Source organism: Cervus elaphus, chromosome 25 (genome assembly GCF_910594005.1).
Source record: "Cervus elaphus chromosome 25, mCerEla1.1, whole genome shotgun sequence".
NCBI lineage: Eukaryota > Metazoa > Chordata > Mammalia > Artiodactyla > Cervidae > Cervus > Cervus elaphus.
The window spans coordinates 33,902,938-33,928,569 of record NC_057839.1 but is presented as its reverse complement, the minus strand read 5'-3'; the positions used below and the strand labels follow the sequence as shown (position 1 = coordinate 33,928,569).

Below are 25,632 nucleotides of genomic sequence, written 5' to 3'. Positions count from 1 at the left end.
GTGGAATGTAAAGACCCTGACACCAGAGGGCCTCACCTTGTATTGAGAGTGGGCCCCTTTCCTGTTCATTTACACCCCTGTCCTGCTATATTCTCCAAAATTATCTCCTCCCAATACACCCATACCACTTTAAAGCTTAGGATACAGCCTTTCCACTTTGAGAAACCTTCTTAAAGATATGCTCACATAATGTTTCCACTATATATAGGCACTTTCTCTTAGGTCAACACAGGCACCCCTCCACTTTATCACATCAGGACTTTCATCACATTCTGTGACTTTTCGCATCTTTACCCTCTCATTCAAAAGGGACACAAGACCACATCACAAACTTGTGCAACAATCCTGTTGCCCCACTGGTAAGTGATAAATTCTTTAATTTCTGTCATCTTCAGTGTTGATATATATTTATGTCCTTAAGCTCATCTTCCCTCCCTCTTCCTCAAAACGGCAGGGGTAAAGAACCAATGTTCTACTTTGATGATTAACATAGTGATTTCTGAAATACTTTCAGAGAATGAAGGAAACAGGCTGGGTCTCTTCTACATCTCTAGGATATGAATTTACCTCTGAATAAAGAGGCGGAGTCCGAAATCTGATTCCTGAGGGAAGATAAACGAAGGATGGCCTGACTCCCCCTCACAGGGGGTTGAAGGTAAGAAGTGTGTCTAGAGAATTCTTCCTCCCATGCCACGTCTTCATAGTTTGGTGGTGCTTCTGGCTGATCTGGCAGAGTCAGTGTCAACCAACTTATATGAACCGCCTGGATATTCTGGAGTTCCTGCTGCCAAAACCATTAGTAATGGAATCATGCTAATCAGTAACAGCAGCTCAAGCATCAGTTTGTTTTAGTACCAGGAATGTGAACAGACACAGCTAAAGAGTAGTCCGCTTTATGCTGCAGCAGTTCAGGATGGTTGGTGTCACTGGCGGGATCCTAAGGATCTTCCCTTTCCAGCTGTCGGTGGTTCCTGGTCAGGTTGGCCACCTCCAGCCTCCCAGTCTTTGTCGTCCTGTTGGCCAGCTATGTCTGCATCTGGAAAACCGCCACTTTGGGATCAATCAGACAAGAGCAGCAATTCTCTACTTCTGCATAGATTGGAATAGTTTCTCCATTGCAGGATCCCTTTCCTTTAGTCTTAGCACTCAGTGAAATTGGACCAGAGGTGAAAAACTAACAGGGGGTGGGAGGTGGAAGAATAGGAAGGAGACTCAAGAGGGAGGGGATATATGCATACATATAGCTGGTTCATGCTGTTGTACAGTAAAAATTAACACAACATTGTAAAGCAATTATACTCCAATTAAAAAGAAATAAAATGGAAAAAATTAATTAATTAAAAAACCCAACAGCCAACTATTTTCTCTTGAGCTTTCAATACAGGGGTTCATACACAGTACTGAATAGTTGCATATTTCCAGATGAATGAGGCTACCAAAGGTTCAGATGGAAGCTGAAAGCTAAATGGAAATCCATGTTTTCCAGGCTGTGGTAAGCGGATGCCTTCTCCGACTCAGGCGCAAGGTCAGGTACTCCACCTGCAGGCAGCGGGGACTCTGGGTCTCCAGGCACAGCATGCACCCTGGCTCCGCAGCATCCAGCTTCCAGCCCCCAGCCGCACACTGAGGCCCTCGAGGCCGCTGTGTGGTGTCCTGGGGGAGACCCCGCAAATTATGTGTTATCTCCTAATAAATTATTTTACATTTACATGATTGAGCTATTCCATTTCTGTTCCTAAAAACCATAAAAAGAAATACAACAGCAGCTCCAGTCAACATTATATTTACTTATTGCAATCTGTTTAACAATCATAGTGGAATAAATCTAGATTTCCTTAATAACATGTAAATATTCAAATTTTTCTTTTTGTTTTCAGGATATTTTGAGAATATTTGTTTTATATTTATTAGTGTATTGTTTTTTTTTTAATGCTTATTTATTTGCTTTCCTGGGGTCTTAGTTGCCAGACACAGGATCTTCATTGTGTGTGTGGCCTGAGTAGTTGCCCCAAACCAGGGATGGAACCCATGTCCACTGCATTGCAAGGTGAATTCTTAACCACTGGATCACCAAGGAAGTCTCAGGGTTTTTAGATGAGATCATAAGGTTAAAAGATGAAAATTGTCTCTCAATACCTTATCTTGAAATTTTACCTTTCCTTTCTTACACATCTTTCAACCACAAATTAAATAAACCATTCTAATAAAGATATTTAAATGTCTTTTGTTTGCCTTAATCTTTTAAACACAGGGATCCTGGGGCAGGAGCAAGGAACTGCTCAGACCCCTGGTAGGCGCTGAAGTAGCCCAGAGATTGGGGCAGCCAGAGTGTGATGTGATGAGAGGCTGAGCCTAGTGGTGGAGTGGATGTGGACAGTTGAAAGGACCTGAAACTAAAGACCAAAGTGCAGTTCCTTAGCTAGACCAAGAAGGAAAGTCATCAAAGAGACAAAGACTTCATGATTAATCTCATTCTTTCCTCATTTACTCACACACCTTCCCTGAAAAGGGAAGAAGGAGAAGAAAAGGGAAGAAGGGGAACAGGAGATAGTGCAAGAGGAAGAAAATAAAATAGTAGTGTTTGACTCTCAGAAAATTTTAGCAGCTTCAGATCATGGAATTTTCCCAAGTCTCAAGTCAACCCTTCCCTCGTCCCTCTTCCGCCTGCCAATGGAGGAGACTCAGGTTCAATCCCTGGGTGGGGAAGATCCCCTGGAGGAGGAAATGGCAACCCAACCCAATATTCTTGTCTGGAAATCCAGACAAGAAGAGGCAGGCTGGCTACAGTCCATAGGATTGCAAAGAGTCAGACTTTACTTAGTGACAAAACAACATTTATGCCATATCCCTCAAATGCTACAAGGATCTTGGTTTTAGGCTTAGAAAATACGACAATGGTGCAGAGGCTCGGAGCTATCAGAGCAGGCAAATGCAGGGAAGAAAAGTAAGTTGGAAGAAAGAAAAAGGGAGAAGAAAGGAAACTTTGGGTCAAAAAATCCTATAAATCTATAGATTCAATGCAATCCCTATCAAGCTACCAACAGTATTTTTCACAGAACTAGAACAAATAATTTCACAATTTGTATGGAAATACAAAAAACCTCGAATAGCCAAAGTAATCTTGAGAAAGAAGAATGGAACTGGAGGAATCAACCTGCCTGACTTCAGACTCTACTACGAAGCCACAGTCATCAAGACAGTATGGTACTGGCACAAAGACAGAAATATAGATCAATGGAACAGAATAGAAAGCCCAGAGATAAATCCACATACCTATGGACACCTTATCTTTGACAAAGGAGGCAAGGATATACAATGGAAAAAAGACAACCTTTTTAACAAGTGGTGCTGGGATAACTGGTCAACCACTTGTAAAAGAATGAAACTAGAACACTTTCTAACACCATACACAAAAATAAACTCAAAATGGATTAAAGATCTACATGTAAGACCAGAAACTATAAAACTCCTAGAGGAGAACATAGGCAAAACACTCTCCGACATAAATCACAGCAAGATCCTCTATGACCCACCTCCCAGAATATTGGAAATAAAAGCAAAACTAAACAAATGGGACCTAATGAAACTTAAAAGCTTTTGCACTACAAAGGAAACTATAAGTAAGGTGAAAAGACAGCCCTCAGATTGGGAGAAAATAATAGCAAATGAAGAAACAGACAAAGGATTAATCTCAAAAATATACAAGCAACTCCTGAAGCTCAATTCCAGAAAAATAGATGACCCAATCAAAAAATAGGCCAAAGAACTAAACAGACATTTCTCCAAAGAAGACATACAGATGGCTAACAAACACATGAAAAGATGTTCAACATCACTCATTATCAGAGAAATGCAACTCAAAACCACAGTGAGGTACCATTACACGCCAGTCAGGATGGCTGCTATCCAAAAGTCTACAAGCAATAAATGCTGGAGAGGGTGTGGAGAAAAGGGAACCTTCTTTCACTGTTGGTGGGAATGCAAACTAGTACAGCCACTATGGAGAACAGTGTGGAGATTCCTTTAAAAACTGGAAATAGAACTGCCATATGACCCAGCAATCCCACTTCTGGGCATACACACTGAGGAAACCAGATCTGAAAGAGACACGTGCACCCCAATGTTCATCGCAGCACTGTTTATAATAGCCAGGACATGGAAGCAACCTAGATGCCCATCAGCAGATGAATGGATAAGGAAGCTGTGGTACATTTACACCATGGAATATTACTCAGCCGTTAAAAAGAATTCATTTGAATCAGTTCTAATGAGATGGATGAAACTGGAGCCCATTATACAGAGTGAAGTAAGCCAGAAAGATAAAGAACATTACAGCATACTAACACATATATATGGAATTTAGAAAGATGCTAATGATAACCCTATATGCAAAACAGAAAAAGAGACACAGATGTACAGAACAGACTTTTGAACTCTGTGGGAGAAGGTGAGGGTGGGATGTTTCGAAAGAACAGCATGTATATTATCTATGGTGAAACAGATCACCAGCCCAGGTGGGATGCATGAGACAAGTGCTCGGGCCTGGTGCACTGGGAAGACCCAGAGGAATCGGGTGGAGAGGGAGGTGGGAGGGGGGATCAGGATGGGGAATACGTGTAACTCTATGGCTGATTCATATCAATGTATGACAAAACCCACTGAAATGTTGTGAAGTAATTAGCCTCCAACTAATAAAAAAAAAAATTAAAACAAACAAACAAACAAAAAACCAAAAAACAAACAAACAAAAAAGGAGTTGGGACACAAATAAACATTTGGGGAAAAAAAAAATATCCTGTAGACTTGAAAGTTGAACCAAACTACAAGGCACACTTTTGTCCACTAGAGTTGCCCCCTCTAAAACTAGACAGCCAACAAAATTCATTTGCAAAAGTAAAATAAAACACAAACAAACAAAATTGAAATTTCCCACACAGTTTAGACTTGGGTTCCTGCCAGAAGGTCCACTCTGTCCACCTTCTATGTCATGTTCGTTTCACATCCCTGCAAGTAGGGAGATGGTACTGACCAGGAAAGGGCTCAGATCTGGCACCTCGGTTGAGGGATCCCATCTCAGCCCACCCTCCCAGTGCTGGGCCTGACCCTTCCTCCTGCCTGACTGAATTACTTGGAGAGGCTTGAGGGGAGTAGACTGGGTGTGACGGATTTCAGAAGTCCAGCCAGTTTCAGCCTTTGTTAACCTCCAGGCTGGATGTTAGGGCTTCCCTGGTGGTTCAGATAGTAAAGCCGCTGCCGCCTCCGCCGCTAAGAAGCTTCAGTGGTGTCCGACTCTGTGCGATCCCATAGACGGTAGCCCATCAGGTTCCCCCATCCCTGGGATTCTCCAGGTAAGAACACTGGAGTGGGTTGCCATTTCCTTCTCCAATGCATGAAAGTGCAAAGTGAAAGTGAAGTCGCTCAGTCGTGTCCGACTCTTCGCGACCCCATGGACAGCAGCCTACCAGGCTCCTCCGTCCATGGGATTTTCCAGGCAAGAGTACTGGAGTGGGGTGCCATTGCCTTCTCCGAGATAGTAAAGCATCTGCCTGCAAAGCAGGAGACCTGGGTTCGATCCCTGGGTTAGGAAGATCCTCTGGCGAAAGGAATGACAACCCACTCCGGCATTCTTGCCTGGAGAATTCCATGTACAAAGAGGAGCCTGGCGGGCTACACTGCACGGGGTTGCAAAGAGTTGGACACGACTGAATGACTAACACACACAAAGAGGCTGGAAGTTTGGGGCTCCCTCTTCCTGGAAGAAAAGCAGTGGGCCCTTTGCCACCCACTCACCACTAGGGGGCAGCAGCAAGCCAGGCTCTACCGTGGTTGAGGCGTCAACACTGATTTGCCCCTGATACAAATCCAAACGCTGCGGTTCAGATGCAAACCTAGAACCTGCAATGGCCTAAAGCTACAGGCTCAGTCCTGAGAGGATTAACCAGTTAACCAAATTCAGCCACCAGGGAAGTGATGTCGCCTTCTCAAAAAGTGAAAGTAAAAACATTTTGTTTCCCGTCCCGCCCCCACACCTTTATTGATATATAGTGAACATTTATTTTGTAAGTTAAGGTATACAATGTGTTGATTTAATATACTTATATACCATGAAATAATTGCTATGGGAACATTAGTTAATACTTTCATCACTTCACATAATTACCATTTCTTTTCCTGATGAGAGCATTTAAGATCTACTCTCCTGGCAAATTTGCTCTTTGACCTCTCTTCTTCTCCCCCACACCCCAGCCCTGGCAATTATCATTCTTTCTATAAGTTCAGCTTTTCTAGATCCCTCATGAAAGTGAGGCCATATAGTATTTGTCTTTCTCTGTCTGACATTTCACTTAGCATAGTGCCCTGAAGTTCTGCCTATGTTGTTGCAAATGGCAGGATTTTGTTCTTTCTCATGGCTGAGTAGTATTCTGTTGAGTATATACACGTGGTGCTAGTGGTAAAGAACCTGCCTGCCAATGCAAGAGATGTAACACACGGGTTCAATCCCTGGGTTGGGAAGAGCCCCTGGAGGAGGGCATGCAACCCACTCCAGTATTCTTGCCTAGAGAATCTCATGGACAGGGCAGCCTGGCAGGATACGGTCCATAGGGTCACAAAGAGTCAGCCATGACTGAAGCAACTTAGCACGGGCACGCATGCATCGCGTCTTCTTTTGTCCATTCATCCGTTGACTGACACAAGGGTTGTTTGCATATCTTGTCTATTATGAATAACGCTGCAATGAACACGGGAGTGCAGATAGCTCATCAGGAGCCTGATTTTGTTTCCTTTGGATATACATACCCAGAAGGGGGATGAGTGGATCATTTTTAGCTTTTTGAGGAAAATCCATCCTCCTTTTCCTAGTGACTGCAACAAGTTACCTTCCCATCAGCAGTGCACATCCTCACAAACGCTTGTTACCTCTTGTCTTTTTGGTGACAGCCATTCCAACAGGTATAAAGTTCTATCCCATTGTAGTTGGGTTTACAGTTCCCTTGTGATTAGTGATGTTGGTATCTCTTCTTGTACCTGTTGGTCGTTTGTATGTCTACTTTAGGAAAGAATATCTGTTCAGTTCCTCTGACTATTTCTTAATTAGATTTTGTTGCTATAGTTATGAGTTCTTTATGTATTTTGATATGAGCCCTTTTATAAGATATTTGATTTGCAAATATTTTCTCACATTCTATAGGTTTACCTTTCCATTGGGGTGATTGTTTCCTTTGTGATACAGAAGCATTATTTTTTATATAACCCCACTTACTAACTTTTGCTTTTGATGCTTGGGTTTTTTGTGTCATATGCCAAAACATGATTGGCAAGACCAATGTTAAGGAGATTTCCCCTATGATTCCTTGACAAGTTTTAAGTTTCAGGTTTTCTGTTTAAGTCTTTTTGAAACAATTTATTTGTTTTTGGCTGTGCTGGGTCTTCGTTGCTGCATGTGGGCTTTTTCTAGCAGCAGCGACCGAGGGCTACTGTTCATTTCTACCATTTACTACTCCATTCTTTCAGCCGCTTCTCTTGTGGCAGAGCACAGGCTCTAGGCACACAGACCTCAGGAGTTGCGGTGCGTGAGCTCAGTCGTTGTGGTGCATGGACTTAGTTGTCCCACTGCATAGGGGATCCTCCTGGACCAGGAATCAAGTGAAGTTTTGAGAGTGGTGTAAGAAAGATAAGGATCCAATTTCGCTTTTCCGAATACGGTTATCTATTTTTCCTAACATCATTTATTGAAGAGACCATCCTTTCCCCACTAAGTACTTTTGGATCCCTTGTCAAATATTAGCTGACTGTGCATGTTTGAGTTTATTTCTGGGCTGTCAATTCTGTTCCACTGGTCTCCTTTTATGCCAATACCGTATTGCTCTGATTACTGAATCTTTGTAGTACAATGTGATGCCTCCAGCTTTGTTCTTCTCTTTCAGGATTGCTTTGCTATTTGGGTCTTTATGATTCCATACAAATTTTATGATTTTTAGGACTTTTTTCTACTTCTGTGAAAAAGGTCAATGAGGTTTTGTTAGGGGTTGCATTTAATATATAGAAGGCTTTGTATAGTATGAACATTTTAACTATATTAATTCTTCTGATCCATGAACACTGGTTATTCTTCCATTTATTTGTGTCTTCTTTGATTTCTCTTACTTTATAGTTTTCTATATACAGATCTTTCACAACCATAGTTAAATTTATTTCTAAATATTTTCTTGTTTTTAGTGCTATGGTTAATGGGATTATTTCCTTTATTTATTTTTCAGGTCATTTGTTGTTAGTGTATAAAAACACGACTGATTTCAGTATGTTGATTTTTTAATCCTGCAACTTCACTGAATTTGTAGATTAGTTCTAACAATTTTTTAGTAGCGCCTTTAGGATTGTATGTATAAGATCATACCATCTGCAGACAAGGAAAGTTTACTTCTAACTTTCCTGTTTGGATATTTATTGCTGTTTTTGTTTTGTTTCTTTGTTTGTTTGTTTGTTTTGCCTGACTTCTGTGGCTAGGACTCCCAGCACTATATTTATAAGAGTGGTGAAAGTTGGCATCTTGTTTTGTTCCTAATCTTACATAGAAAGGTTTCAACCTTTCACCATTGAGTATGATATTAGCAAGCCTTGGAGAAGGAAATGGCAACCCACTCCAGTACTCTTGCCTGGAAAATTCCATAGATAGAGGACCCTTGTAAGCTACAGTCCCTGGGGTTGCAAAGAGTCGGACACGACTGAGCGACTTCACTTGTCATATATGACCTTTATTATGTTGATGTATTTTCCTTCTATGGGCTTCCCAGATGGTGCTAGTGGCAAAGAATCCACCTACCAATGCGGGAGGTATGAGAGTTTGATCCCTGGGTTGAGAAGATCCCCTGGAGGAGGGCACAGCAATCCACTCCAGTATTCATGCCTGGAGAATCCCATGGACAGAGGAGCCTGGTGGGCTATAGTCTATAGGTATGCAAAGAGTCGGACATGACTGAAGCAACTTAGAACACACGCATTTCCTTCTATACTAAATTAGCTGAGAGTTTTTGTCATAAAAAGATTTTATGCTTTGTCAAATTATTATATGAACTATTAAATTATGTAATAACTTTTATCTTATCTTCTATTAATGTGGTGTGTCACATGTTTTGATTTGTATATCTTGAAACATCCTTATACCCCAAGGGTAAAACCTGTTTGATCATGGTATAGGATCCTTTTCATGTGCTGCTGAATTCAGTTTGTTAGAATTTTGTTGAGAATTTTGCACTTGAATTCTTCAGAGACATTGGCCTGTAGTTTTCTTTTCTTACAGTGTCCTTATCTGGCTTTGGTATCAGGGTAAAACTGACTTCATAAAATGATTCTGTGACTGTTCTTTTCTCTTCATTTTTTGATGGAAGGGTTATGTAGGATTTGTGTTAATCATTCTTTAAATAATTGGTAGAATTCAGCAGCAAAACCATCTGGTTCTGGGTTTTTCTTTTTAGGCAGGTCTTGGATTACTGGTTTAATCATCTTATTCATTATCGGTCTGTTCAGATTTTCTATTTTTTCATGATTCATTCTTGGTAGGTTGTATGTTTCTAGAAATTTTTCAATTCTTCTAGGATATCCAGTTTGTTGGTATTCATAGTAATTTCCTATGATTCTTTGTATTTCTGTGGTATCACTTGTAATGTCTCCTCTTTAATTTCTGACTTTTTATTTCTTTTCTCTCTCTTTTTCTTAGTCTAGTTAAAAGTTTGTCAATTTTGTTTATCTTTAAAAAAACAGCTCCTAGTTTCAGTGATTTTTTCTATTTTCTATTGTTTTTCTGGTCCCTATGTCATTCTTTCTGCTCTGTTCTTTATTTCCTTTCGTTGCTAGCTTTGGGCTTAGTTTGTTCTTCTTTTTCTGGCTCCTTAAGTTGTAAAGTTAGAATGCTTATTTGGGATCTTTCTTTTTTCTTAATGAAGGCATTTATCACTATAAACTTTCCTCTTTGAACTGCTTCTGCCATATCCCATATGTTTGGTATTTTTTTATTTGTTTTTTCTTTATTTTGGTTTGTTTTAAGATATTTTTACTTCTCTTTCGATTTCTTCTTTGATCATTGGTTCTTCAGTACTATGTTGCTTAATTTCCACATATTTATTATTTTTCCAGTTGGCATACTGTTATTCATTTCTAGTTTTATACCATTGTGATAATGAAGTACTTGGTATAATGTCAATCTTCTTAAATTTGTTAACACTTGTTCTATGACCTATGATATGAGCTGTCCTGGAGAATGTTCCAGATAGAAGGATGTGTTGGTCAGAGTCTCCGGTATACGTCTATGAGCCTCATTCAGGGTAAAGTATAGTTCAAGTCTAATGTTTCTTTGCTGATTTTTTCTCTGGAGGATCCCTCCATTGTTGAAAGTGGGGTATTGAAGTCTTCTACTATTACTGAATTGCTGTCCGTTTCTCCCTTCAGATCTATTAGTATTTGAATAATATGTTTAGGTAGGTATGTGCTGATATAGTTTCTTCATGAATTGACACTTTTATGGTTACATAACCATTTTTGTCTCTAGTCATGACATTTGGCTTAAATGGTCTATATTGTCTGATACAAATATAGCTCACCGTACTCTCTTTTGGTTTCCATTTGTATCAAATATATTTCTCCATTCTTCATTTTGAGCTTATATATGTTATTTAATCTGAAGTGAGCCTGTTATAGGCATCATATAGTTGGTTCTTTTTTTTCTTTCCATCCAGCCATTATGACTTTTGACTGGAGAATTTAATCTATTTACAAATAGAAGATTATTAATAGGTAAGAACTTATTAATTCAATCTTACTCATTGTTTTATGGCTGTTTTGAAGTTCCCTCATTCCTTTCTTCCTCTCTTGTTACCTTCCTTTGGGGATTGGTGATTTTTTTGTAGTTGTATGCTTTGATTTGCTTCTCTTTATCTTTTGTGAATCTACTATAGGTTTTTTCCTTATGGCTACCAAGAGGCTTAACATAAAACATCTTATAGAAAGAACAGTCTCTTATGATTATAGCCACATAACTGATTGCATACATAAACTACCCGTTTACCACCCCTTTAATGTTTTTAACAATTTACCTCTTTTTATACTGTGTATTCATACACATTATTGTAGCTGTAGTTATTTTTTTAACACTCTTATCCTTTAAACTTTACTCTAGAGTTAAGTGGTTAACACACCACCAAATTACAGGGTCAGAGTATTCTGAATTAGACTGTATACTAACCTTACCGAGTGTGTTGTGTGTTCTCAGGGTTTTATGCTCCTTCTAGATTTTTCATATTCTTTGAAGTTGCATCATTGGCTTCTCATTTGAAACAGCAATCCCCTCCACCAGGCTTTACTTTGTGAAGATAAATGTCTTCTGTCAGCCCCCCTAGAGATTCTGAGGCTCTCTCAGCCAGGCTATGGACACACCTACTCCACTCTTCTTGTTCCCTCTTGTGGTTGAATTCTTCAGTTTATGTGCCTTCTCTGGATTCTTAAGAGATGGGAATACCAGACCACCTGACCTGCCTCCTAAGAAATCTGTATGCAGGTCAAGAAGCAACAGTTAGAACCAGATATGGAACAATGGACTGGTTCCAAATTGGGAAAGGAGTATGTCAAGGCTGTATATTGTCACCTTGCATATTTAACTTGTATGCAGAGTACATCATGCAAAATGCCAGGCTGGATGAAGCACAGGTTGGAATCAAGATTGCTGGGAGAAATATCAATAACCTCAGATATGCAGATGGCACTACGCTTTTGGCAGAAAGCGAAGAAGAACTAAAGGGCATCTTGATGAAAGTGAAAGTGGAGAGTGAAAAAGTTGGCTTAAAACTCAACATTCAGAAAACTAAGATCGTGGTATCTGGTCCCATCACTTCATGGCAAGCAGATGGGGAAACAATGGAAACAGTGGCAGACTTTATTTTGGGCGGCTCCAAAGTCACTGCAGAGGGTGGCTGCAGCCATGAAATAAAAAGACGCTTGCCCCTTGGAAGAAAAGCTATGACCAACCTAGACAGCATATTAAAGAGCAGAGACATACTTTGCCGACAAACATCTGTCTAGTCAAAGCTATGGTTTCTCCAGTAGTCATATATGGATTTGAGAGTTGGACCATAAAGAAAGCTGAGCGCTGAAGAATTGATGGTTTTGAACTGTGGTGTTGGAGGAGATTCTTGAGAGTCGCTTGGACAGCAAGGAAATCAAACTGGTCAATCCTACATGAAATCAACCCTGGATATTCATTGAAAGGACTGATGCTGAAGCTGAAACTCCAATATTTTGGCCACCTGATGCGAAGAACTGACTCAGTGGAAAAGACCCTGATCCTGGGAACGACTGAAGGCAGGAGAAGGGGACGACGGAGGATAAGATGGTTGGATGACATCACCAACGCAATGGATTTGAGTTTGAGCAAGCTCCTGGAGTTAGTGATGGATAGGAAAGTCTGGCGTGCTGCAGTCCATGGGGTCGCAAAGAGTTGGACACGACTGAGTGTCCGAACTGAACCGAACTGGATTCTGCAATGAACCTGGCCTAGGGCTGACTGCCTCTCTTTGGTTTTCCCAAAGGTGGCGCTCAAGCTCAACTTTGGACACACACTGGCACGCCGAGTTGGGCCGGCGTTCCGCGCATGCTCACTTGCCATCTGCCAAAGCGCCTTCCTTCTGCCGTAGCGGGACAGGGCGTTTTTGTCAGTATCTCAGAGCTGGGGAAGCGGTGTTCACTCACAGGCTCTCATCCCCTCAAAAAAGAGCATAGACCGAGAAGACCTCTCTTGGCCTTACTGTGCTTCTTGGGTGAGAGATGCAAGTAAAGTCAAGCTGTATTCTTACCCCCTTTGATACATCTAAACTCATATATGTGTACACACAAACACACACACACACACATATATTTTCCCCATCCAGTAACATGCTAGAAGTTCTCTGGAAACTTGGACTTCCACAAAAGGCTCTTGTCATCCATTGGTGATTTTCTAAGACAGTGTTTTCCAGGGGCTCCTGGGCTGCAACCAAGAGCAGCTAGAGCTAGATCACAGATCACTGCAGGGTCCAGTAACCAGAATCAAGGTCTAAATGCATATTACCTGATGCACAGTGGGAAAAACTTCTCCTGAGGCCCTTGGCATATGGTGCTGTATCCCACAGCTCCCACAAAGACACCTTTGTTTGTAAACAGATGCCAAACTAATGTTGTTGATGGGGCAGACAAAAACAAGAAACATCTTATTCCACCATGATTGTGATGCCAATTTCTGGAAACTCCTCTGTACTATTCTTCCTATCAATGTCTGCTGGGAGAGGTGAAAGGAAAGAATAGAAGGCAAGTCTTTGTAAAGTTGAGCAGAAAAAGAAAATCAAGAGCCAGGTATGACTTTGCAGGTATGACCACTGCTGACCATTTTAGCCACAGGTGGTTTAAAGGAAGGGATGAATATTATATACAATCCAGAAAGAACAAGAAATGGAATTTTAATATATTTATTCTTCATTTTATTTTTGATATTATAAAGATTAATTCAAAAATATTTATTAAGGGCTTCCTGGTGGTTCAGTAGTTAAAATTCTGCCTGCCAGTGCAGGTGACCAAGGGCTTGATCCTTGGTTCAGGAAGATTCCACATGTCTCAAGGCAGCTAAGCCCATGTGTCACAACTACTGAGCGCATGTGCCTAGGAGCTGTGCTCTGCAACAATAGAAGCCATCGCAGTGAGAAGCCTAAGCACTGCAATGCAGAGGAGCCCCTGCTTGCTGCATTTAGAGAAAGGCCATGCACAGCAACGAAGACCTAGCATAGCCAAAACCAAATTAATTAATTAATTAAAACTATTTATTACACACCTACTATATGCAAAACACTGTTCTGGGCACTTCAAATACATAAGGGAAGAAAAAACGCATCTGTCTTCATGGAACTTACATTTGATAATAGCACATGCTTGGTATAAAACATTAGAAAATACTAAACCTTGTAAGGAAGAAAAGAAAAAGAGTCTATTACTCTACCAACAAAAGATAGTGCGTTTTTAACATTTTGATGCATTTTTAGTTCACTTTTTTGCTTTGCCTATTGTTGTTCAGTCTCTGAGTCATGTCCGACTCTTTGTGACACCATGAACTGCAGCACACCAGGCTTCTCTGTCCTCCACTATCTCCCAGAGTTTGCTCAGATTCATGTCTTTTGGGTTGGTGATGCTACGTAACAATCTCATCCTCTGTCACTCCCTTCTCCTTTTGCATTCTGTCTTTCCTAACATCCGGGTCTTTTCCATTGAGTCAGCTCTTAGCATCAGGTGGCCAAAGTATTGGAGTTTCAGCTTCAGCATCAGTCCTTCCAATGAATATTCAGGGTTGATTTCCTGTAGGATTGACCAGTTTGATATCCTTGCTGTCCAAGGGACTCTCAAGAGTCTTCTTCAGCACCACAATTCAAAAGCATCAGTTTTACGGCACTCAGCCTTCTCTGTGGTCCTACTGTCATATCTGTAAATGACTACTGGAAAAATCATAATTTTGACTATATGGACATATGTTGGCAAAGTGATGTCTCTGCTTTTTAATATACTGTCTAGGTTTGTCATAGTTTTCCTTTCAAGTAGTAAGAGTCTTTTAATTTCATGGCTACAGTCATCCTCTGCAGTGATTTTGAAGCCCATGAAAATAAAATCTGTCACAGCTTCCACTTTTTCCCCTTCTATTTGCATGAAATGATAGGATCAGATGCCATGATCTTAGTTTTTTGAATGTTGAATTTCAAGCCAGTTTTTTCACTCTCCTCTTTCACCCTCATTAAGAGGCTTTTTAGTCCCTCTTCACTTTCTGCCATTAGAGTGGTATCATCTGCATATCTGAGGTTGTTGATATTTTTCCCTGCATTCTTGATTTCAACTTATGAGTCACTCAGCCCAGCATTTCGCAGCTTTCCTGCTGGTTCAGACAGTAAAGAATCTGCCTTCAGTGCAGGAGATCTGAGTTCAATCCCTGGGTTGAGAACATCCCCTGGAGAAGAGAATGGCTACCCACTCTAGTATTCTTGCCTGAAAAATCATGGACAGAGGAGCCTAGTGGGCTACAGTCCATGGGGTAGCAAAGAGTTGGACACAACTAAGGGACAAGCACTTTCACTTTCACTCTGCATATAAATTAAATAAACAGAGTGACAATATACAGCCTTGTCGACTCCTTTCCCAGTCAGTAGTTCCATGTAAGGAACTGTTGCTTTTTGACCCACATACAGGTTTTGCAAGAGACAGGTAAGGTAGGCTGGTATTTCCACAGTTTGTTGTGATCCACCGTCAAAGGCTTTATCGTAGTTAATGAAGCAGAAGTACGTGTTTTTCTGTAATTCCCTTGCTTTCTTTATGATCCAGTGAATGTTTGATCTCTGATCCTCTGCCTTTTCTAAACCCAGCTTGTATATCTGGAAGTTCTCGATTCACATACTACTGAAGCCTAGCATGAAGGATTTTGAGCATTTCCTTACTAGCATGTGAAATGAGCGCAGTTGTACAACAGCTTGAACATTCTTTGGCATTGCCCTTCTTTGGGACTGAAAGCCACTTCCCCATGACGAGGCTGTGATCCATGAAGGGGATGCCTACATTCACACATATATATAGTTTTAAAATTTGGGATTTTATTGTACCCTTGACCTACATACATTATACAGTTTGTAAAAGGATATGAAACTGTCAATGCCTCTTCATAAAGGTTGCCAAATGGCTTTCCAGGAGTTTTGTTAATCAATGATCTGAGTTGTTAGAGGCTTAGAATAAACAGAACTTGGTAATACATTGATTAGATTATGTGTATATGAAAGAGAGAGAAAAGTGTGAGAGAAAAGAAAAAGGGATGCTTCTCAGATTTATAACTTGTTCTACTAATGGGCAGATGCGGAGATCAATAAACAAGAATAGAATTCAGTGAAAGGAGTAAGTTTCATATGCAAAAAATATGGTTTTGAGGTACCCCATGGGCATCCCAACAGAGCCACCAGCCTGGAGCTAAACATTAATGTCTGAGCTGTAGATTTGGGTCTGGATTTTATATTAAGCAAGACGAAGAGTAAGATCACCTAGCTAGAGTGTGTAGAATAAGAGAAGGATAAAAGCTGAGTTTCAGCGAATTTGCACTGTCCCAGAGACTTGGCCTTGGACTCTCCAGTCTGGGGGATGGGTGGGATATTTCTAGGACAATCTAGAGTTTCCATCCACCCTGACATTCACTTAAGATGGCTCTGGAGTTCCCTGATTGAGTTATCCCTTGGGTTTATCATTAATCAAATTGGCTTATGGGGTCAAAATTGAGGTATAGATTTTGTTTACTTCCTCCCTTTTCCCTCCACATGATCATACATTCTTTGAATTTAGCTTAGATTTTTTTCCAGCTAAGATTTTTTAATCATGATAGGAAAGTACAAGGGAAAATTATGCACTGGAAGTCTGGAAACATTATTGCATTATTGCAAAATTATGTGTAAAATGGAATTTTGGGAGTCCTAGCAGTGGAATATGAAATTCATATTTTGGTACCCTAACTTTCATAAGTCAAAATGAGTCAGTTTAAAGAAAGAGTTTAGTTTAAAAACAAATTTAATTCTTTTTTTGTGGCTAATATTCCATTGTATATATGTGCCACATCTTCTTTAACCATTTTTCTATTGATAAACATTTAATTTGCTTCCATGTCCTGGCTATTGTAAATAGTGCTGCAATGAACAATGGGGTGCATGTATCTTTTTGAATTATGATTTTCTCTAGATATATGCTCAGGAGTGGAATTGCTGGATCATGTGGTAGCTCTATTTTTCTTTTTTTTAAGTTAATTTATTTGTTTTAATTGGAGGCTAATTACTTGACAATATTATAGTGGTTTTTCCCATACATTGACATGAATCAGCCTTGGGTGTACACGTGTCCCCCATCATGAACCCCTTCCCACCTCCCTCCCATCCCATCCCTCGGGGTTGTCCCAGTGCACTGGCTTTGAGTGCCCTGTTTCATGCATTGAACTTGGACTGGTGATCTATTTCACAATTGATAATATACATGTTTCAATGCTATTCTCTCAAATCATCCCACCCTTGCCTTCTCCCACAGAGTCCAAAAGTCTGTTTTTTATATCTGTGTCTCTTTTGCTGTCTTGCATATAGGGTCATCGTCACCACCTTTCTAAATTCCTTATATATGCATTAGTATACTGTATTAGTGTTTTTCTTTCTCACTTACTTCACTCTGTATAATAAGCTCCAGTTTCATCCACCTCTTTATAACTGATTCAAATGTGTTCTTTTTAATAGCTGAGTAATATTCCATCATGTATCTATTTTCTTTTTAAGGAACTTCCACACTGTTCTCCATAGTGGCTTTGTAGGGAATTTGCATTCCTCCATAGTGAATCTACATTCCCATCAACAGTGTAGAAGGGTACTCTTTTCTCCACACACTTCCCACCATTTATTGTTTATAGATTTTTTGGTGATGGCCATTCTGACCAATGTGAGGTAATAAATCATTGTAGTTTTTTAAACTCCTTATTGAACTTGTTATAATATTATATATATATATAGAGAGAGAGAGAGACCTTGAAGCATGGGGATCTTAGCTCCCCAACCAGGGATTGAACCCATACCCCCTGCATTGGAAGGCAAACTGTTATCCACTGGACCACACGAATTCAGTGTGGTCAATCTCCTTCATTGTAGTTTTGGTTTGCATTTCTCTAAATTAGTAATGTTGAGCATCTTCTCATGTGCTTGTTTGCCATTTGTATGTCTTCTTTGCAGAAATGTTTATTTAGATCTTGGGCCGATTTTTTCATTGGGTTTTTTTTTTTTTTTTTTTGAGCTGTTTAGCTGTATATTTTTGGAGATTAATCTTTTGTTGTTTACTTGTTTTGCAAATATTTTCTCCCATTCTGAGGGTTCTCTTTTTGTTTTGTTTATGGTTTCCTTTGCTGTGCAAAATCTTTTTTTTTTTTTTTTGCAAAATCTTCTAAATTTAATTTGGTTCTGTGTTTTTTTTCATTACTCTAAGAGGTGGATTGAAAAAGGTCTTGCTGTGATTTATGTCAAAGGCAGTTTTACCTATGTTTTCCTCTAAGAGTTTCATAGTATCCAGCCTTACATTTAGGTCTGTAATCCATTTAGAGTTTATTTTTGTGTGTGGTGTTAGGGAGTGTTCTAACTTTATTCATTTATACAGCTGTCCAATTTTCCCAGTGCTACTTATTGAACAGACTATCTTTTCTCAATTGTATATCTTGCCTCCTTTGTCATAGATTAGGTGACCATAGGTGCATGGGTTTATCTCTGGTCTCTATCCTATTCCATTGATCTATATTTGTGTGTGTGTGTGTGTGTGTGTGTGTGCCAGTACCATACTGTTTTGATTACTGTAACTTTGTAGTTTAGTCTGAAGTCAGGGAGCCTGATTCCTCCAGATCCATTTTTCTTTCTCAAGATTACTTTGCCTATTCATGGTCTTTCATGTTTCCATACACATTCAGTTCAGTTCAGTTCAGTTCAGTTGCTCAGTCATGTCCAACTATTTGCGACCCCATGAATTGCAGCACGCCAGGCCTCCCTGTCCATCACCAACTCCTGGAGTTTACTCAAACCCATGTCCATCGAGTCGGTGATGCCATCCAGCCATTTCATCCTCTGTCGTCCCCTTCTCCTCCTGCCCCCAATCCCTCCCGGCATCAGGGTCTTTTCCAATGAGTCAACTCTTCAAATGAGGTGGCCAAAGTATTGGAGTTTCAGCTTCAGCATCAGTCCTTCCAGTGAACACCCAGCACTGATCTCCTTTAGGATGGACTGGCTGGATCTCCTTGCAGGCCAAGGGACTCTCAAGAGTCTTCTCCAACACCACAGTTCAAAAGCATCAATTTTTCGGTGCTCAGCTTTCTTCACAGTCCAATTCTCACATCCGTACATGACCACTGGAAAAACCATATTCTTGACCAGACAGACCTTTGTTGGCAAAGTAATGTCTCTGCTTTTAAATATGCTATCTAGGTTGGTCACAACTTTCCTTCCAAGGAATAAGCGTCTTTTATTTTCATGGCTGCAATCACCATATGCAGTGATTTTGGAGCCCCAAAAAAATAAAGTCTGACACTGCTTCCACTGTCTCCCCATCTATTTGCCATGAAGTGATGGGACCAGATGCCATGATCTTAGTTTTCTGACTGTTAAGCTTTAAGCCAACTTTTTCACTCTCCTCTTTCACTTTCATCAAGAGGCTCTTTAGTTCTTCTTCACTTTCTGCCATAAGGGTGGTGCCATCTGCATAGCTGAGGTTATTGATACTTCTCCTGGCAATCTTGATTCCAGCTTGTGCTTCTTCCAGCCCAGCGTTTCTCATGATGTACTCTGCATATAAATTAAATAAGCAGGGTGACGTACACATTACTCAGCCATAAAAAAAAGAACAAAATAATGCTATTTGCAGCAACATGGATAGACCTAGAGATTGTCATTCTAAGTGAAGTAAGTCAGACAGAGAAAGACAAATATAATATGATATTGCTTATATGTGGACTCTAAAAAAAGGGTACAAATGAACTTATCTACAAAACAGAAATAGAGTTACAGATACAGAAAAGAAACTTATGGTTACCAGGGAGTGAGTGGGGAGCAACAAAGTGGGGGAGTGGGGCTGACATACACACACTACTATATATAAAATGGCTACCCCCGTGACTCAGTGGCAAAGAATCCACCTGCAGTTCAGGAGCTACAGGAGATGCAGGTTCGATCCCTGGGTTGGAAAGATTCCCTGGAGGAGGGCATGGCAACCCACTCTGGAGAATCCCACAGACAGAGGATCCCAGTAGGCTAGAGTCCATAGGTTCACAAAGAGTGCCAGGCTCCTGGTACGAAGATGAATAAGACCGAGGCCAATGCAAGAGGTGGAGTCAGAGGAAGCAGGAGGTCCCCCTGAATTAAGAGTTCATATACTTGAAAGGCCTCAGAGACAGAGTTACAGTGACAGGAATGCAAGATGGTGATTCTACAACTTTAACTTTTTGTCCCTGTTTGGCACTACCCATTATCTTCTTTCTAAAAATCCTGTCATTTGGGGGGGAAAGCATAACTATATTATATTATACTTTAACTTGCAAACATCAGAAATTTGTTAAATCAACACTTTAAAATAGGCTACCATTTTTGGAAACCTGTTTCAGGATTTCTTGATGCTCTAACATGCCAGAAACCTCCAAAAATGAGAGACGCTGTGCCCTGTTGATACCTGAGAGCCCACAGAGAAGACATAGTCTCAATCCTCAAGAAACTTCCAACCTAAGGGGAGACAGAGACACATTAACATGCTATTTCAGTATTAGGTGGACCTGAAGCTTTCTTAAGCCCAGTGTGTGCATCTTTCAAAACAAACCAATGGCCACAACAACAATGGTCTGGCCAGTAACAGATACTAAATTGAAGTACTTTAGTGCTCAGGGGAAAAATGCTAAATTTTTTCACTCCATTTACTGTTCAGTTTTCAATTAATTCCCATGTCCCATTCTGCTACTCCTATCATTTTATTTCAATAAGGGTTCAAAATGTATTGGAAAAGTTACTTTACCACTTTTCTTCTAGTTAATGTCATCTTATGAAGTGCAATTATCAGTCATGAGTATTTTAGGGAAAGACAAATTATTTGGGTGGAAGTCCCTCCAAATTAACAGTCTCTAAGACCATCCCAGGTCTCCTCCCTACTACAGGTTATAAACAGACTGGTCACACAACACAGTCCTCAATGTCTTTCTTTATACCCACTGTAATGCTTTATATATATATATATATATATGTGTGTGTGTGTGTATATATATATATATTTTGACTGACATCAATCGCTGGACTCTGTTTGCCTGATCTTCAGAGGGAAAAAAACAACAAAATAGGAGTTTAAAAGATTCCGAAGAAATCAGTGAACATATAAGAAAGTGTTTTATCAAGAAAAATAAAGCTCTGGGCTCTAAAACTTACAAAAGGAAGTACCACATGGTGGCGAGTCAGGGAGTCTCATAGTAAGCCCTTACTCTAACTCAGAGGTTTTCACTTAGACCTAAAAAAACTCTCATTTATCACAATCACCATCAGGCTAGCCTGGACATAGGCATTACTTCCCCTTTAACTCTGTCTGGCTCAAGGAAGGACAAAATATTACCAGCATAGACAGTTATGGAATATTTAAAGAAGTCTTTAGTGATAACGTATATGTGGTTGGTGATAACATTCCAGAAACCAGCAATGAGAACAAATCTGCATACTAACAAAGAAGAAGATTTGATGTGAGTTAAGAACCTATGTTGTGCATAGTCACTCAGTCGTTTCTGACTCTTTGTGACCCCATGGACTATAGCCCGCCTGGCTCCTCTGTCCATGGGATTCTCTAGGCAAGAATACCAGTGGGTTGTTATGCCCTCCTCCAGGGAATCTTCCCAACTCAGAGATCGAACCCAGGTCTCCTGCATTGCAGGCGGATTCTTTACCGTCTGAACCTCCACGGAAGCCCCAAAGTTTACCAAAGATACATAATCAGACTGTAGCTCGCCAGGCTTCTCTGTCCATGGAATTCTCCAGGCAAGAATACTGGAGTGGGCAGCCATTCCCTTTTCCAGGAGATCTTACTGACCCAGGGATTGAACCCGGGTCTCCCATATTGCAAGCAGATTCCTCACCATCTGAGCCACCAGAAGAACCTATACCCTAGAAAAAAGAGAACAGGAAGTAGATTATTCCTCAAAGAGCAAGAAGTCAGTTTGAATCATCTCTGTCTCTAACATTGGAAAAGCTTATCCCAGTTACCAATGTCCCTAGCTGCCTGCCAAATGCAAAAGTAAATCACTTCATGGAGGAAAATAAAGCCATTGTACGCCTCAAATTATTTATAAAAATTTTCACACATAATATCAGCATTCAAGAAAAAATAATTAAGAAACAAGGAAATAAAACAACATGATAAAAAAAATTAAGAGAAGCAACAAAGAAACAGAGTCTCCAGACAATGAGATATAGACTGTAAAATAACCACTCTTAATGTGTAAAGAGAAAATTAAAGACAAGATTGAGAAACTTAGAGAATTTGAAATGGTAACAAAAAGGTAAAAATAACTAAAAATACATAACAACCAAATTAAGAACTCAATAAATTAAAAGATTAGACACACCTGAGCAGAGAATCAGTGAGCTGCAAGATCAGAAGAAAATGTCCATGTGAAAGCAAGGAGAAAAGGCAAGAGATGGAAAATACAGAAGAGGTTAAAAAAAGAAAAAAACATCGAGAATGCAAATAGAAAGTCTAATACACACGTATTTGGAAACTCAAAAGAAGCCAGCAAATAGAACGGAAGGAATAGGAAAAATACTATGCCACATCCCTCTGACATTCTGATTCCTAATGAGAAATCTACAATCATGTGAATTGTTTTTCCCTTATAAGTTTTTACTTCTTTTCTGGCTGCTTTTAAGAATTTGTCTTTAGGCTTCATAAGTTTGATTATGATGTATCTTGATTTTGATTTCTTTTGACTTACCTGGTTGGAGTTTGCTCTTCATCTTGAATCCATATGTTTACACCTCTTATCCAGTTTGAGACGTTTTCAGCCATTAGTTCTTCAAGTATTGATACTTTTTTAGCCTCACTCTATCTTCTTTCCTCTTGGGTCTCTGCTGACATGAATGTTAAATCTTTTGCTGTAGTCCCCATAGATTCCTGAAGCTCTGTTCTCTCTTTCTTTCTTCTTTTTAACTTTTCTTCTTCTCTCTGTTCTTCAAATTGGGTTATTTTTTGATTCTTCCATCTTCCAGTTCACTGATTCCTTTCTCTGTACTCTTAGTTCTTCTACTGTACCCATCCATAGAGCTTTTTATTTCAGTTATTGAATTTTTAGTTCTCAAATTTCCATTTGGTTCTTTTTTTTCTATCTTCTATTACTTTGCTGAGGCTTTGTGTTTTTCTTCATTTATTTCACCCATATACATAATTGCTTCTTGAAACATTTTCATCATGGATAAAATTGTCTACTCATTCTTACATCTCTGTCATCTTTTTGTTGGCATCTATTGATTGAAAATAGTTTGAAATCTATTGGTTCTTGCTTAGTAGAATAAGTGATTTTTTTCCCTTAGGATGAATAACTTTTTAAATTGAAACTTGGATATTTTACAAGTTATAAGACTCTGAATTTTATTTAAACCCTCTGTTTTGACTGTTTGTTTTTTTAATGACACAGCTCCTGCAAAGGAAAAGAGCAACTTATTACTGTTCAATGGAGGCAGAAGTCCAGGTTCCTCACTTGGCCTCCACTGACACCCAAGGAGGAGGTTGATCCTTGTCATTACCGGGCAGGAACGGATGTTCTGGCTCCCTACATGGTCTTTACTGACAAGGCCATGGAGGTGGCCTCTTACTGCTGAATAATGGTGAGAGCCCTGATGCTCCACTAGGCCTCCTGTAACATCACCCCAGGGAAAGAGCTAGGGGAACTTTGTTACTGCTGGGTGTGAATAAAAATCTGGGCTCCTGCTTGGCCTTCTCTGACACCACCCCATCAGAGAAGAGGAATTGGGGTTCCTCATTATGGCCCTGAGATGGCAAATGTTCCGGCTCCTCACTCAGCTTTGCTTCTGGGGGTAGGGATGGGACCATATTCTTTCCTGTGGTGTTTTGGCTTCAAGAGAGCAGTTTTGTTTTGTTTTTCCTAAAAGTTTTATGTCTTGTAAAGCTGCCCCTTTCTTGGTGTTTCAACTAGAGACAGCAGGGGTTTGTTGAGCAGGCTTTTTTTCCCTTAGGCTCACTGGCACCTCTGATATTCTGGATTCTTTGCCTACAAATCTGGGATATATAGGCCAAAAGAAAATTCCAGAAACTTACCAGTGTATTGTTTCTCAGATTCTGAGATCCCGATTCAGCCTTCTTTCTTCTGTTTATCTTTCAGAGTCTTCTTATGTTTGTTTTTTACATAAGGTATAGGGGTTTTTGTGTGTGCACTTAGTGAGAGAAACAGTGAAAGGTACATTTACTCTCTAACAGTGGAAGTCTTTCATTCATTATGCTTTCTAAAAACAATGTGTAAGAATATTATTTATCTTGATTTCTGAGTTTTGATCCCCTTTTAAATTTGGCAACTTAGGCAAGCACCTCCTTCACCTCACCCTACTTCCAGTCCTGTTTGGAAGTCATCATAGAGGCTGGAATAATTGAGAAAAACATCAATCCAAAATAACGTAAGAAATGAGACAGAAGTAACACAGAAGAGTAAGACAAATAGAAAACAAATGTTACCATAACAGATTTAATTCCAAATATATTAAAATGACTAAGTAATACACAGGGGTACTCCAACATTAAGAAGTTAAGGAAAAGAGGAGGATCCACAGTGAGACCAGAGAGGGTTCAGTAAGTTCCTTGCTTGCAATAAAAATTTAAAAATGAGAGCAGCAACGCTTGGATCCTCAAGGACCCTTTGACAATATAAACATTCAGAAGTTTCTCCAACTTCCAGGAGAATAGTAACTAGTTCCACATCTACATGCTAATACATTTCATATTGTTGCTATTCCAAGAAGGGGCCAGAGTTAAACTTGAACACTCAAGATTTAGCAGTCACTTGGCACAATAATGAAAGTAATGCCTGTGTCCAGGCTAGCCTGATGGTGATTGCGATAAATGAGAGTTTTTTTAGGTCTAAGTGAAAACCTCTGAGTTAGAGTAAGGGCTTACTATGAGACTCCCTGACTCGCCACCATATGGTACTTCCTATTGTAAGCTTTAGAGCCCAGAGCTTTATTTTTCTTGATAAAGCACTTTCTTATATGTTCACCGATTTCTTCAGAATCTTTTAAACTCCTATTTTGTTGTTTTTTTCCCTCTGAAGATCAGGCAAACAGAGTCCAGCAGTTGATGTCAGTTAAAAAAAAAAAAAAAAAATATATATATATATATATATATATATGTATACATATATATAAAACATTATAGTGGGTATAAAGAAAGACATTGAGGATTGTGTTGTGTGACCGTCTGAGGCAGCAACGAAGCCCAGATTCCCGGTAGCTCAGTTGGTAAAGAATCCGTCTGCAGTATAGGAGACCCCGGTTCGAATCCTGGATCAGGAAGATTCCCCTGGAGAAGGGATAGGCTACCCACTCCAGTGTTCTTGGGCTTCCCTGGTGGCTCAGCTGGTAAAGAACCCACCGGCAATGTGGGTGACCTGGGTTGGATGCCTGGTTGGGAAGATCCCCTGGAGAAGGGAATGGCTACCCACTCTTCTGGCCTGGAGAATTCCATGGATTACAGTCCATGGGGCTCTGAAGAGTAGGAAACGACTGAGCGACATTTACCCCTGCAGACAGCTATTTAAATCCTTCCTAATCCTTAATCCTAATCTCTCTTTATAGAGAAAACAATGAGTAAATCTTGACTGTCTCATTCTCAAAAAGTCATCCCCCCACCACCACCCGGAGGAATGAATGATGCAGTCACGTGGGGCTGACTAAGGGTCACTGGCCTCTTTAAGCGCGGGACCTGGGGAATGGAGAGCTGCAGTTAACAGCACCACGTGAAATAAGCCGAGCAGCCACAGGCCCTAAGTCTAGCAAACACGCGCTGCCCGCC

The 25,632-nt window shown here is 40.1% G+C and overlaps 1 pseudogene; it reads right to left on the bottom strand.

Moving 5' to 3' along the window:
• Nucleotides 1-510: 510 nt before the first annotated feature.
• On the bottom strand, nt 511-6,943 carry LOC122683642 (annotated as a pseudogene).
• Nucleotides 6,944-25,632: the final 18,689 nt, after the last annotated feature.